This window comes from Oncorhynchus masou, chromosome 11 (assembly GCF_036934945.1).
Source record: "Oncorhynchus masou masou isolate Uvic2021 chromosome 11, UVic_Omas_1.1, whole genome shotgun sequence".
In the NCBI taxonomy this organism is placed as follows: Eukaryota; Metazoa; Chordata; class Actinopteri; order Salmoniformes; family Salmonidae; genus Oncorhynchus; species Oncorhynchus masou.
In genome coordinates this window covers 48,113,798-48,128,517 of record NC_088222.1, presented here as the reverse complement: position 1 = coordinate 48,128,517, position 14,720 = coordinate 48,113,798, and the positions used below count along the sequence as shown (strand labels likewise).

The following is a 14,720-nucleotide window of genomic DNA, read 5'->3' as shown; positions in this document are numbered from 1 at the left end:
GAGTGCTGCATGAGATGGCCTGGCCTCCACATTCACCCGACCTCAAACCCAATTGAGATGGTTTGAGGTGAGTTGGATGCAGAGTGAAGGAAAAGTGACTGACCTTCACGTCTTAAAGTAGTGATGGACTGTAGTTTATTTCTGCTTATTTTCTTTTACCAAATACAGTTATCTTCAGTATACCATCCCTACCTTGTCACAGCACAGCTGATTGGCTCAAACACATTAAGAAGGAAAGAAATTCCACAAATGTACTTTTTTTTGGCACACCTGTTAATTGAAATGCATTCCAGGTGACTACATCATGAAGCTGGTTGAGAGAATGCCAAAAGTACTTTGAAGAATCTCAGATATAAATTATATTTTTATTTTTTGGTTACTACATGATTCCATGTGTTATTTAATAGTTTTGATGTCTTCACTTTTATTCTACAATGTAGAAAATAGTGAAAATAAAGAAAAACCCTGGAATGAGTAGGTGTCCAAACTTGGAACTGTATGGTACTGTATATAAACTTTTTCAGGACCCTGTCTTTAAAAGATCATTCGTAAAAATCCAAATAACTTCACAGATCTTCATTGTAAAGGGTTTAAACACTGTTTCCCATGCTTGTTCAATGAACCATAAACAATTAAGGAACATGCACCTGTGGAACGGTCGTTAAGACACTAACAGCTTACAGACGGTGGGCAATTAAGGTCACAGTTATGAAAACTTAGGATACTAAAGAGTCCTTTTTACTGACTGAAAAATTCCGAAAGAAAGATGCCCAGGGTCCCTGCTGTGTGAACGTGCCTTAGGCATGCTGCAAGGAGGCATGAGGACTGCAGATGTGGCCAGGGCAATAAATTGCAATGTCCGTACTGTGAGACGCCTAAGACAGCGTTACAGAGAGACAGGACGGACAGCTGATCATCCTCGCAGTGGCAGACCATGTGTAACAAAACCTGCACAGGATCGGTACATCCGAACATCACACCTGCGGGACAGGTACAGGATGGCAACAGCAACTGCCCAAGTTACACCAGAAACACACAATCCCTCCATCAGTGCTCAGACTGTCTGCAATAGGCTGAGAGAGGCTGGACTGAGGGCTTGTAGGCCTGTTGTAAGGCAGGTCCTCACCAGACATCACTGGCAACAACATTGCCTATGGGCACAAACCCACCGTCGCTGGACCAGACGGGCAAAAAGTGCTCTTCACTGATGAGTCGCGGTTTTGTCTCACCAGGTTCCTTTATCATCGAAGTAATGAGCTGAGGCCTGTACTCTGGAGCGGGATCGATTTGGAGGTGGAGGGTCTGTCATTCTGGGGTGGTGTGCAAAGAGCCCGGATCTCACTCCTATTGAGTTTGTCTGGGACCTGTTGCATCGGCGGGTGAGGTGCTAGGGCCATTCCCCCCAGAAATGTCTGGGAACTTGCAGGTGCCTTGGTGGAAGAGTGGGGTAACATCTCACAGCAAGAACGGGCAAATCTGGCGCAGTCCATGAGGAGGAGATGCACTGCAGTACTTAATGCAGGTGGTGGCCACAACAGATATCGACTGTTACTTTTTTTGACCCCCCCCCCCCTTTGTTCATTCCATTTCTGTTAGTCACATGTCTGTGGAACTTGTTCAGTTGAAACGCAGTTGACAGTGAGAGGACGTTTTTTTGCTGAGTTTACATGTTGAATAGGGTGGGGCACAAGCTGCATCCTTGTTTCACACATGGCCCTGTGGAAAGAAAGAATTCTGTGTGTTTTGTTTTTTACACCACAGGTCTTTTTCGGGTTGGAGGGTTTGTAGTATTTTGTCCTGTAGTTCATCGTTGGTTGAGCCTTCTTTTGGGTGCGTGACATCACTCCAAGCCCTTACCAAAACACAAAACAATGGTGGACAATCTCACTCCCCTCTGAATTAAAACCAGAAGTAACTTCAAATGTACATCTTATATTACCGCACCTCAATAACATTGTTGCTGAGGAGGACTTGTTAACTAGCTACAGGGTTAGAGTCACCTCAGCAGTTTTTAAAAATAAAACTAGCTATCTAATGAGATTAGGCAGTCTGCGTCTAGACTCGGGAGCTCATCATGGGCACATAGACATGTCACGTAGGATTCGGGAGCCAGCTGGTTGGATATTATTCCACCATGGGCAACAACAACTGGCTACTAGTTTGTTTTCACCAAAATCTGTTAAACTCAGAGTTAGTTCCACTGACCACTGCATTAGTAGGATAGCTACTTTACTAAAAATGTAGCTAGCTAGCTCACTGGCCAGGCAGGCAGTAGCCACTACTAACCAACTAATTGTGGATTTCCTATTATTTGATACATTTGGGTCAACTTGCTCATATCAAGCAACAGACAGTTTGTGGAATTGTTAAAAATAACAATTAGTGGACTCGTTTTATAGATTGGTAGCTAGCTGGTCAGGATTTAATATATTTCACAATCAATTAAGCTAAAGTTGAGTTTCCCAAGATGTTTGGTGCTTACTGATCATGCCGGCAAGCGAGCTTAAACACACGGCTCTAGAGCACAGTTACACGCACAAGAAGGCTCAACCAATCACCCAATGCAACTCATGAATATTAATGACTTTGACTCCGGCTATCCTACGAAAGTACATTTCACATACCAGAGTCATTGCTAGCTAGCACACAATGTCCTTCGCCCCCGCCTGCCACTGCGCCTGCCCTTGTCATCATTAACAGTAAGTGGGGCAAGTGGGGAGGAAGGACACTGTGTACTGGTATCCTTGCTATCTAGCGGTGTCGCTATATATATATACATATACACACACACAAGTATGTGGACACCCACCCCTTCAAATGAGTGGATTTGGCTATTTCAGCCGCACCCGTTGCTGACAGGTGTATAAAATCGAGCATAAAGCCATACAATCTCCATAGACAAACATTGGCAGTAGAATGGCCTTACTGAAGAGCTCAGTGACTTTCAACGTGGCACCGTCATAGGATGCCACCTTTCCAACAAGTCAGTTTGTAAAATGTCTGCCCTGCTAGAGCTGCCCCGGTCAACTGTAAGTGTTTTTATTGTGAAGTGGAAACATCCAGGAGCAATAAACGGCTCAGCCACAAAGCGGTAGGCCACACAAGCTCACAGAACAGGACAGCCAAGTTCTGAAGCGCATAGCGCGTAAATATCATCTGTCCTCAATTGCAACACTTACTATCGAGTTCCAAACTGCCTCTGAAAGCAACGTCAGCAAAATAACTGTTTGTCGGGAGCTTATTGAAATGGGTTTCCATGGCCGAGCAACCGCACACAAGCCTAAGATCACCATGCGCAATGCCAAATGTCGGCTGGCTTGGTGTAAAGCTCACCGCCCTTGGACTCTGGAGCAGTGGAAGCGTGCTCTCTGGAATGATGAATCATGCTTCACCATCTATCAGTCCAATGGTGGAATCTGGGGTTGGCAGATAACAGGAGAATGCTACCTGCACAAATACAGCGCTAACTGTAAAGTTTGGTGAAGGAATACTGGTCTGGGTCTGTTTTTCCATGGTTTGGGATAGACAATGACATTCTAGATGATTCTGTGCTTCCAAACTTGTGGCCACAGAAATGGTTTGTCAAGATCGGTGTGGAAGAACTTGTCTGGTCTGCACAGAGCCCTGACTTCAACGCCGACTGCGAGTCAAGCCTAATCACCCAACATCTGTGTCCGACCTCACTAATGCTCTTGTGGCTGAATGGAAACAAGTCCCCACAGCAACGTTCCAACATCTAGTGGAAAGCCTTCCCAGAAGAGTGGAGGCTGCTATCACAGCAAGGCCCATGATTTTGGAATGAGATGCTCGACATGCAGGTGTCCTCATACTTTTGGTCATGTAGTGTAGTTAATAGGATAATATTATTTGAAGATGAAATATTGCAATTATTGATAATAAAATCTTGAGAAATCAGCTATTAGGGAAGGTTGTTTGCACATTCTTTCCACAATTCACTTTATGGTTCTGTAATAAAACACTTAAGACATTTATAAATTGTGTTTTTACCATTTATTAATCATGACTCCCACATTAATAAACCATTTACTAATCATTAGTGAAGTACTTTTGAAGTCCATAATCTAAAGTGAGTACTATTTACTGTAAACATTATAAATACTTTATGAATGTTGAGTGACCAGTGTAATTTCATGACATTAGCAGACATGATTTTGTAAAAATAAAATTTAATTGCCAGGGTAATCTAATCAATGTCATTTGTCAATTTTGCTAAAATAGGCATATCACTTCAATACAAAAATGATTAGGCTAGTTGATATCGCAGCCAGCCACCATTACTGTGTAGATATGCCCATTTCTCACATCAATACAGACACAAGGGCTTCTTTGTTGGAGGTAGCACTATTCAGAAATAAGAGACAGTCTAAGTCTCCAGTGGCGCATTCAAAGCAACTGGGAATTCGGCATTCTCTGACTTTCAAATTTAGTGCTGTATTCATGACAACTGGGAACTCGGGGAAAAACAAGCTCAGACTGAGAAAAATAGTGTTGAAAGGTCATTCAACTTGGGATTCCAATTCAGAAACTGGCATCTTTCTCTGACATGAAAATCACAGATGTCGTGATTTGACCCCGTTTTTTCACCAGACTTCCCAGTTTACTGGTTTAACAGACACAGTCGTTGTCACCATGCAATCCGTAGGCAAAACATTTCTGGGGAGATGTCTTATGGTTTAAAGCAGGGCTCGAATTGAGACGGTTTGTGAGGATATAGGCCTAAGCCTTGTTATAGAGACGGATAAAAAGCATATGCTACCCGTTGTCTGCTTAGCCTTAGAAAAAACAACGGTCCAGAATATATAAAGTGATCTAGGCTATAACAACGATTAACTCCACAATGCAGTCTTTCATATCAAGGTCTTGCTCAGTTTCAATTTACTTTCACAGATTTTCACTCACATGGCAATCAGAGCCTGAAATACTGAGTTCTGGTGAGTGGAATAGAGAGGGGGTGGGTGCTGTGGGAGGTTCTGCATGTCACTTGTTCTCAACAGGCAATCAGTCTCGGAAGGGGGACTCAAAGAGTTAGACATCGAAGTCCAGGCACTGCTGCTCTGTTTGTTTTGAGTGTTTCCAAATGCTAGTATTTTTAGTTAATCTGTGTATCTCACATTATGTGCCCAGTATGATAGAGCAAGAACATTTCTTAGCAGATATTGACAACATGACAACAGTAGCTGTAGATGATGTAATGAAAAGTTGGAAGGTAATGGAGGACATCAGGGGGATCCACATCTGGGTAGAACCTCTAGATCCTGGAGAACAGGAGCAGTGTAGAAGGCAGAGAAGTAAACACACAGGTTATGTAAAAAATACAGTTAGTGAATTATTTAATTTAACTGTTTGATTAGACATGCAATAATGTTAATGGCAAACAGAAAAGAAAGGATACCTGTCTGTAATATTTTATGTCAGTGAGGTGGATGGGGAAGGTGGTCCCTGGAAAAGATGAGGTGAGTTGTGAGAGAAACTCTGGTGTGGTGTCACAACCACTGGAGTCATACACCTTATCAGTACCTACCTGGCAACAGAGGTTACTTAATGTGACCCAGTACTTAGCCTTGACATTGACTATTTGGAGAAACCCCTGGGCCAGTGTTGGTACTGCTGACAGCATGGCGATGCCGGCCATTGCGAAGAGGCAAATAGTCATCTGAGATTTTTATAATCACCCTTATGGATGGTGACCCAAGCTAGGAGCAACAGAGCAGCAAGGATTCTCAGGTCGCCTCCTTTCGTTCTTCTTCCAAACCAAGTCATTCGCCCGGATGTCGGTCCCCTCCTTGATTCTCCTCCGGTTGCTCTCCTTCTGTTTCTCCTGTGCCTTGTCCATACAAAAATAGCAATAGACAAACAACTAGATGTCACACATTTTAAATACTATAGTATATCCAATAAACTATTGCAATGTTAACCTCAGTCAACAGTTGCAGCTCCTGTCCATTACAGCAGGCAATAGGGTGAGTACTCTGCTGCTGTTGTGTGCAAAGATAATGACCTTCAGCCTGGAGCAGTGTAGAAGGCAGAGAAGTAAACACACAGGTTATGTAAAAAATACAGTTAGTCTGACCCACTGGAATTGTGATACATACCTGGAACCCGTGAAGGGACTTGCCCATGGCAGTCTTAGGGGTGTGGTTGGTTTGTTCATCCAAACCTGGAGGTGGTGGAGGAAAGGGATATCTATTGGCAATGGAAGATATTGAAATGTCTGATTATGTAACAATGAAAAATTCAAACTGTAAAAAAAACAAAAAAACATTGGTGATAGAATATAACCTCCGTACCTTGTTCCAGAGTTCACGACCTCGGTCGCTTAAGATGACCTTAGGAGAACCATGGGTGTTGAAGATGTCCATGGCCTTGGAGGTGGCCTCAGTGTTGTCCTTGATGGGTATAACAAAAGAAAATCTATTTTTGGTTCCAAGCACCCTTTTTCAATGGGATACAGGAGGGAGTTAAGCACGTTCTCTTCCTTTACAGACCTTAATGTGTATTGCCTCCATCCACTTGGTAAAATAAGCGGTCGCCGTCAGACACCAGCTGTTGCCATTCCTGGATTTCGTAAAGGGTCCAAATGAGGTCCACCTCTAACATGTTAGAGAGAAGATTACTTAATTCTTAACCGTGTCACTGCTGGCTGAAGGACTGGACCAAGATGCAGCATGGTAAGCGTACATTTCCTCTTTATTCAAAAATGATGCAGACAAACCAAAGAACAAATACCAAACCGTGAAGCTTTGAGCTATGTGCCCTGAATCAAGACAAAGTTAACTTCCCACAAAAAAACAGGTTGGGGAAAAGGGTAGCTAAGTATGGTTCTCAATCAGAGACATCGATAGACAGCTGCCTCTGAGAACCACACCCGGTCAAACACATAGAAATAGAAAATCATAGAACATAGACTGCCCATCCAAATCACACCCTGACCAAACCAAAATAGAGACATAAAACACTCTCTACGGTCAGGGCGTGACAACCCGTATTCTGTGTCATTCAGTATGCAGATTTTCATATTTGTAAGGATAATGACACACAACCTAAAATATTGAACTCTGCAGCGGTAAAATAAATAAATCATTACAAAATAACTTATCAGGGCAAAATTTGAACTATGACACTTACCGATCTTGTGCCATGTTGAAACAACAGACGGGCTTTAACTCCTGCGCTACAGTCTTCACCCTCTCAAACTTTTGTTTACATACAGTGAAATAATCTGTATCACAATTCCAGTGGATCAGACGTTTACATTCACTAAGTTGACTGTGCCTTTAAACAGCTTGGAAAATTCCAGGAAATTATGTCATGGCTTTATAAGCTTCTGATAGGCTAATTGACATAATTTGAGTCAATTGGAGGTGTATCTGTGGATGTATTTCAAGGCCTACCTTCAAACCCAGTGTCAGGATTTGGCCAGGGTTGTTCCGGGTTTTGGTCACTAGATGCCCCCATTGTGCTTTTTGACCTTATGTTTTTTCCCTTGTTCCCCATTATTATTTGCACCTGTACCTCGTTTTCCCCTGATTGTATTTAAACCCTTAGTTTCCCTCAGTTCTGTGCTCTGTGTTTGTATGTTAGCACCCAGCCCTAGTGTTCTGTGTTTTCCTGTCGATTCCGGTGGATGCTCTTGTGGAATTCTGTTTTTGTTTTTGAGTGTTTCTTGAGGCTTTTTTGTGCTATTCCTACCACCTTTTGGATTTGCCATTTTTGTATTTAAGGACTTCTCCTTTTTACTTTATTAAATACACCGTCTTAAGTACTGCTGTGTCTGCCTCATCTTCTGGGTTCTGCTGACTATTCGTGGCTCAGTTGGTTAAGTGACTGTTTCTCACTCCGGAGACCCAGGTTCGTAACCGGGTCCTGACAGAAACACAGAGCCAAAAATGAACCCAGAGGCAGCCAGTTCCCAGGACCTTTTTGCCATGCTGTCCCACCACCAGGAGACTGTCCAACGCCACGAAGCCGCCCTGGTTCAGCAAGAGGCCTTAATGGCTAGACATTCTCATCTTCTGTCGGAGATGCTGACTTCCATTAAGCAAATATCTGATCGTCTTACCCCGGCAACAGTTCCCGTCCCAGTACCTCAGATTCACGTACCCATGGCAGTTAACCCCCTGGCTGAACCTCGTCTTCCACCTCCCCAACGGTTCTCAGGTGATCCAAGTGCTTGTAAAGGGTTTCTCACCCAATGTTCTCTCTCCTTTGAGCTACAACCCTCGTCGTTTCCCACCGACCGGTCTAAGATCGCTTATATCATCACCCTGCTGTCGGAAAAAGCCCTGGCCTGGGCTACTGCTGTGTGGGATGCCCATAGTTCCTGCTGTGCCAGCTACTCTGCCTTTGCTGAGGAATTCAAACGAGTGTTTCAAGGCCCAAGCAGTGGTTCTGACTCAGCCAAACAGCTCCTGACTCTCCACCAAGGTTGGCGCAGCGTGACGGACTATGCCATCCAGTTCCGCACGGTGGCAGCAGCAAGTGGCCGGAACAACGAGGCGCTCACGGTGTGCTTTCTGAAAGGCCTTTCCGACACTATCCAAGATGAACTGGCCACTCGGGAACCACCGGACAATCTCGAGTCCCTGATCAAGTTGGCCTCACGCATTGACCAGCGTCTGAGAGAGAGAGAACTCAACCGTAGACCTCTAGCCCCTATCAGTCCCAGCTCCGAGTCCCCACCTTTATCCTCGCTGGCTCCATCGGAACCCATGCAGATTGGACGCATCTCCCAGGCTGAGAGAGACCGCCGGATGAGGGAGCGACGCTGTCTATATTGCGGCAAACCGGGCCATTTCCGTTCCACGTGTCCCGGGCTCCAGGGAAACGCTCTGTCCCGTACAGACCGGGGGAACTGTAACGGGAAACATAACCTCCTCCCATCCGTCCAACTCCCGTCTGCTCATTCCAGTCACCCTCTCCTGGGACAACCACAAGCTTCACCTTCAAGCCTTGGTAGACTCTGAAGCCGCAGGTAACTTCATGGATGGTGTCTGGGCGAAGGAGAATGGCGTTCCCTCTGAACCTCTAAGTGAACCCATGAGGGTCACTACATTGGATGGAAGCCCTTTGGGATCTGGACTTGTCACTCATGTCACTACCTCCTTGCGACTTTCAGTTTCACAACACCAGGAATTGATGAACTTTCATTTGATCTCCTGTTCCGAGTTCCCTCTCGTCCTTGGATACCCCTGGCTTCACAGCCATAACCCTCACATCGACTGGTCTGTGGGCACTATCAAGCAGTGGGGTCCTATGTGCCAAGCTACTTGTATTTTCCAGAATTCCCCGAGTTCTACTCCCGAGTCTTTAGAATCCATCGACCTGACCCGAGTTCCCGAGTGTTACCATGACCTCAAACTGGTGTTTAGCAAACAGAGGGCCACCATGCTACCACCCCATAGACCTTACGATTGCCCCATCGACCTGTTTCCGGGCACTTGCCCCCCAGGGGTCGGATCTTTTCCCTATCTCCACCCGAACGAGCTGCTATGGATACCTACATCAAGGACGCTCTGGAAGCAGGCCTCATGCGTCCATCCACCTCCCCGGCGGGAGCAGGGTTTTTCTTTGTGGCCAAGAAAGACGGTGGATTACGTCCTTGCATCGACTACCGGGGACTCAATGCCATAACCGTCCGTAACCGTTACCCGCTACCCCTTATGGCCACAGCCTTCGAGCTGCTCCAGGAAGCAGTTGTTTTCACTAAGCTTGACCTGCGGAACGCATACCATCTTGTGCGGATCAGACCTGGTGACGAGTGGAAGACCGCTTTCAACACGCCTACTGGTCACTATGAATACTTGGTGATGCCCTTCGGCCTGACCAACGCCCCAGCGGTGTTCCAAGCGCTCATAAACGATGTGCTTAGGGATATGCTTAACATATTTGTGTTCGTTTACTTGGATGACATCATCTTTTCGAGCTCCCTTCAAGAACACACTAAGCATGTCAGACAAGTACTCAAACGCCTCCTGGACAGCCATCTGTACGTTAAGCCGGAAAAATGTGAATTCCATTCATCCCGAGTACAATTCCTGGGATTTGTAGTGGAACCCGGTCGAGTGCAAATGGACCCCAGGAAGGTAGGGGCGGTAGCGGATTGGCCCACCCCCAAATCCGTTAAGGAAGTTCAGCGTTTCCTGGGCTTCACAAACTTTTACCGCAAGTTCATCAAGAACTTCAGCTTGGTGGCAGCCCCTCTCTCAGCTTTAACCAAGGGTGGCAATGCAAGGTTTTTGTGGGGAAGAGAAGCTGAGATGGCCTTCCAAGGACTCAAGCAGCGCGTTCTCTCTGCTCCCATCCTGATACTACCGACTACGGATGAACCATTTGTGGTGAAGGTAGACGCATCAGAGGTTGGTGTTGGAGCTGTCCTGTCTCAGAGGGGTGAAGACAAGAAGCTTCATCCGTGCGCTTTCTTCTCACACCGGCTTACCCCGACTGAGAGGAACTACGATGTGGGGGATCGTGAGAACTCCTAGCGGTTAAGATGGCATTGAAGGAATGGAGACACTGGCTCGAGGGGGCTTCTCACCCGTTTCAAGTGCTTACGGACCACAAAAATCTGGAGTATATCCAGCAGGCGAAGCGGTTGAACTCTAGACAAGCTAGATGGTCTCTTTTCTTCAATCGATTCCAGTTTATCCTCACCTATCGGCCCGGGTCGAAGAATCTCAAACCGGATGCCCTGTCCCGAGTCTACGCTCCTGCCATTCGAGATGACACGGACATGCCTGTCCTTCCTGCTGCTAAGATTGTGGCTCCGATCTCGTGGCAAGTTGAGGATACCGTGAGACGTGCTCAAGCTAGCGAACCGGACCCGAAAGGAGGTCCTGCCAATCGGTTGTTTGTCCCCAAGGCAGTGAGGACTCAGGTCCTTCTGTGGGGGCACTCCTTTCGCCTCACCTGTCATCCTGGCGTAGGTCGCACCTTGGAGTTCATCCAGCGTAAGTTCTGGTGGCCTACCATAAGAGAAGACGTTGCCACTTTCGTCAATGCCTGTCCCGTGTGCTGCCAGGGCAAATCTTCTCACCTCCGCCCTCAAGGACTCCTTCACCCTTTACCTGTTCCCCACAGACCCTGGTCCCATATCTCATTGGACTTTATTACTGGACTTCCTCCATCCCATGGCAATACTACTATCCTAGTCATAATCGACAGGTTTTCAAAGGCGGCCAGGTTCGTCCCTCTGACTAAGTTACCTTCTGCCAAGGAAACGGCTGAGTTGGTAATTAATCATGTGTTCCGAGTCTTCGGCATTCCTCAAGATATGGTTTCTGACAGAGGTCCCCAGTTCGCCTCAAGGTTTTGGAAGGCCTTCTGCCAACTCATGGGGGCTTCTGCCAACTCATGGGGGCTTCTGCCAGTCTATCTTCAGGGTACCATCCGGAGTCCAACGGCCAAACAGAGAGGATGAATCAAGAGCTGGAAACCACCCTCCGATGTATGACTCGTGACAACCCGTCCACATGGTCATCCTTTATTGTTTGGGCCGAATACGCGCACAACACCTTGCGCTCCTCCTCCACTGGTATGTCCCCGCACGAGTGTCAGTTTGGCTATGCTCCTCCATTGTTCCCGGACCAGGAGGCAGAAGTCAGAGTGCCTTCAGCCTTGAAGTTCGTCAGACGCTGTCGGCTTATGTGGAGGAAGACCCGTCTTAATCTTATGCGTTCCTCACAGAGGTACCAACAACAAGCCAACAGACGTCGCCGTCCCGGGCCTACCCTGTGCCCCGGCCAGAGAGTCTGGCTCTCCACAAGAAACTTACCTCTACGGGTGGAGTCTCGCAAGCTGTCCCAAAAATACATCGGTCCCTTCAAGGTTGCCAGGAGAGTTAACCCAGTTTCTTATCGCCTACACTTACCCAGATCCCTTAAGATTAATCCCACATTTCACATTTCATTGTTAAAACCTGTTGTTTTTCTCCCCTTGTCCCGGCAGACAGACCTCCCCCTCCGCCTCGTGTCATTGGAGGCCAGCCGGCTTATACCGTCCATCGGATACTGGATTCCCGCCGGGTGCAGCGGTCCTGGCAGTATCTGGTGGACTGGGAAGGCTACGGTCCCGAGGAGCGCTCCTGGGTTCCTGCCAAAGACATCCTGGATCCTGACCTCATTCGTCAGTTCAGGGCCCTCCACCCTGAGAGAGCTGGTAGGAACGTCAGGAGCCGTTCCTAGGGGGGGATTCTGTCAGGATTTGGCCAGGGTTGTTCCGGGTTTTGGTCACTAGATGCCCCCATTGTGCTTTTTGACCTTATGTTTTTTCCCTTGTTCCCCATTTATTATTTGCACCTGTACCTCGTTTCCCCTGATTGTATTTAAACCCTTAGTTTCCCTCAGTTCTGTGCTCTGTGTTTGTATGTTAGCACCCAGCCCTAGTGTTCTGTGTTTTCCTGTCGATTCCGGTGGATGCTCTTGTGGAATTCTGTTTTTGTTTTTGAGTGTCTCTTGAGGCTTTTTTGTGCTATTCCTACCACCTTTTGGATTTGCCATTTTTGTATTTAAGGACTTCTCCTTTTTACTTTATTAAATACACCGTCTTAAGTACTGCTGTGTCTGCCTCATCTTCTGGGTTCTGCTGACTATTCGTGGCTCAGTTGGTTAAGTGACTGTTTCTCACTCCGGAGACCCAGGTTCGTAACCGGGTCCTGACACCCAGTGCTTGACATCATGGGAAAATCAAAAGAAATCAGCCAAGACCTCAGAAAAAAAATTGTTGACCTCCACAAACGAGTCCTATATCGACATAACCTGAAAGGCCACTCAGCAAGGAAGAAGCCACTGCTCCAAAACCGCCATAAAAAAGAAAGACTACGGTTTGCAACTGCACATGAGGACAAAGATCGTTACTTTTTGGGGAAATGTCCTCTCGTCTGATGAAACAAAAATAGAACTGTTTGGCCATAATGACCATCGTTATGTTTGGGGGAAAAAGGGGGAGGCTTGTAAGCCGTAGAACACCTACCCAACCGTGAAGCACAGGGGAGGCAGCATCATGTTGTGGGGTGCTTTGCTGCAGGAAGGACTGGTGCACTTCACAAAATAGAGGCATCATGAGGTAGGAAAATTATATGAATATATTGAAACAATATCTCAAGACATCAGTCAGGAAGTTAAAGCTTGGTCGCAAATGGATCTTCCAAATGGACAATGACCCCAAGCATGCTTCCAAAGTTATGGCTTAAGGACAACAAAGTCAACACTGAAAAGATCTGCAAATGTCTGTATGTGGTATGGATCAAGGACAGGAGAGGTGTTGGAACAGAGGTATTTAAAGGAAGGAGCACAGGTAGGCCTCATGAAAAACAATGTTTCATATGCTCTTTTTAATCACAGTAATAGGCAGTGATTTGTCAGTCAGAGTGAGCTTGATATTGTGAAATAATCCTTTTCATAGCATCACTTTCATATACTATACATTTAAGACAAATCCTTCTACGTTGAGTATTAGAACACGGTTTACATAACTTGTTATTGACTTGATATTTGAGTGCATTCACAACAAGCCACCTGCAGACAACTTACAAAATGCAATAGTGCATTTGAGGGTTTGTTTTTCTCATAAAAAGTTATTTGAAGCATGGCCTACTATTTCTAACTGGTAAAAATTATTCCTATATCTTTTGTGAGTAAAATCCTTCTTCCAAAATGTATTTAGGTACATTTTTGTGAAGAGGTATGAGGGTTGTGATGTGGGTCATTTAATAGCAAAATCATTTAAGGGATCAATACATTTCAATATTGATTCCCCAGTATCTGCATGAACTAAGTGTTTTTGGTTGACCCTGCTGGATAGAAAAAGGAGGGATCGGGAACACGCTGCATTCAAATTCAGGTCTTAGTTATTCTATTGTACTGGAACTAATACATATTAGCATTTTAGGACACACTGTGAAAAACTCTCTTGGCTGCTGGCTCTGTCACTTTCAGACATGCTCAGAGAAGACTGAAAGGGGAAGGGTAGCTCTTGACTTGAACCACAGGGGTTCTCTGTACAGAGAGAGTAATCCAAAAGGCACAGACACACCCCTTGACTTTCAATTGGCACTGTTGACCCCTATGTATTCTCTTCTGATTGGCTCTGTGGTGCATAGTCTGGCAGTCTGACCAAAGTGCGAGAGGTATGAGGAAAGACATCCACCTTTGTATTTATGGGAACAAATATTTCCTAACACTTTGGATCCTATTCTTGGACAGTTAGTAGACAATGCATCAATGCAAAACATTTTTTTTAAACTAATTATTGTCCATGAGTAACCTCAACCTTGTGGGTGTTTGGGCCAATAAAGTGCCAACTCAATTCTACCACTGACTAGTCTCTCATGCCCCTATGAACGGGGACACAGGGGCAATAGTTTTTCATCTAAACCAGCACTTTTTCACAGGACTACACTAACCCCTAATTGGGGCTATTTTCTTGACACACAGTAGCAGTTTACCAGATTAGACGTCAAGAAGATCAAAAAATAGATTGTTGTAAGGGTATATTACATCCTATGCTGGCCCCATTGTCATATCAATTCTGGATTGTGAGTGGTAAAATCATAGCTGAAAAATGCCTCTATGTACAGTGCCTTGCGAAAGTATTCGGCCCCCTTGAACTTTGCGACCTTTTGCCACATTTCAGGCTTTAAACATAAAGATATAAAACTGTATTTTTTTGTGAAGAATCAACAACAAGTGGGACACAATCATGAA

General features: G+C 45.7%; 1 long non-coding RNA gene across 1 annotated transcript; it reads right to left on the bottom strand.

Annotated features, from left to right (window-relative positions):
* Positions 1–4,081: 4,081 nt before the first annotated feature.
* LOC135547998 (uncharacterized) lies at positions 4,082–5,964 on the bottom strand. Its single transcript, XR_010456756.1, has 3 exons — positions 5,543–5,964; positions 5,414–5,460; positions 4,082–5,276 (listed from the first exon to the last, which is right to left on the bottom strand). It is a non-coding gene; the product is annotated as an uncharacterized LOC135547998 (long non-coding RNA).
* Between the last annotated feature and the right edge of the window lie 8,756 nt (positions 5,965–14,720).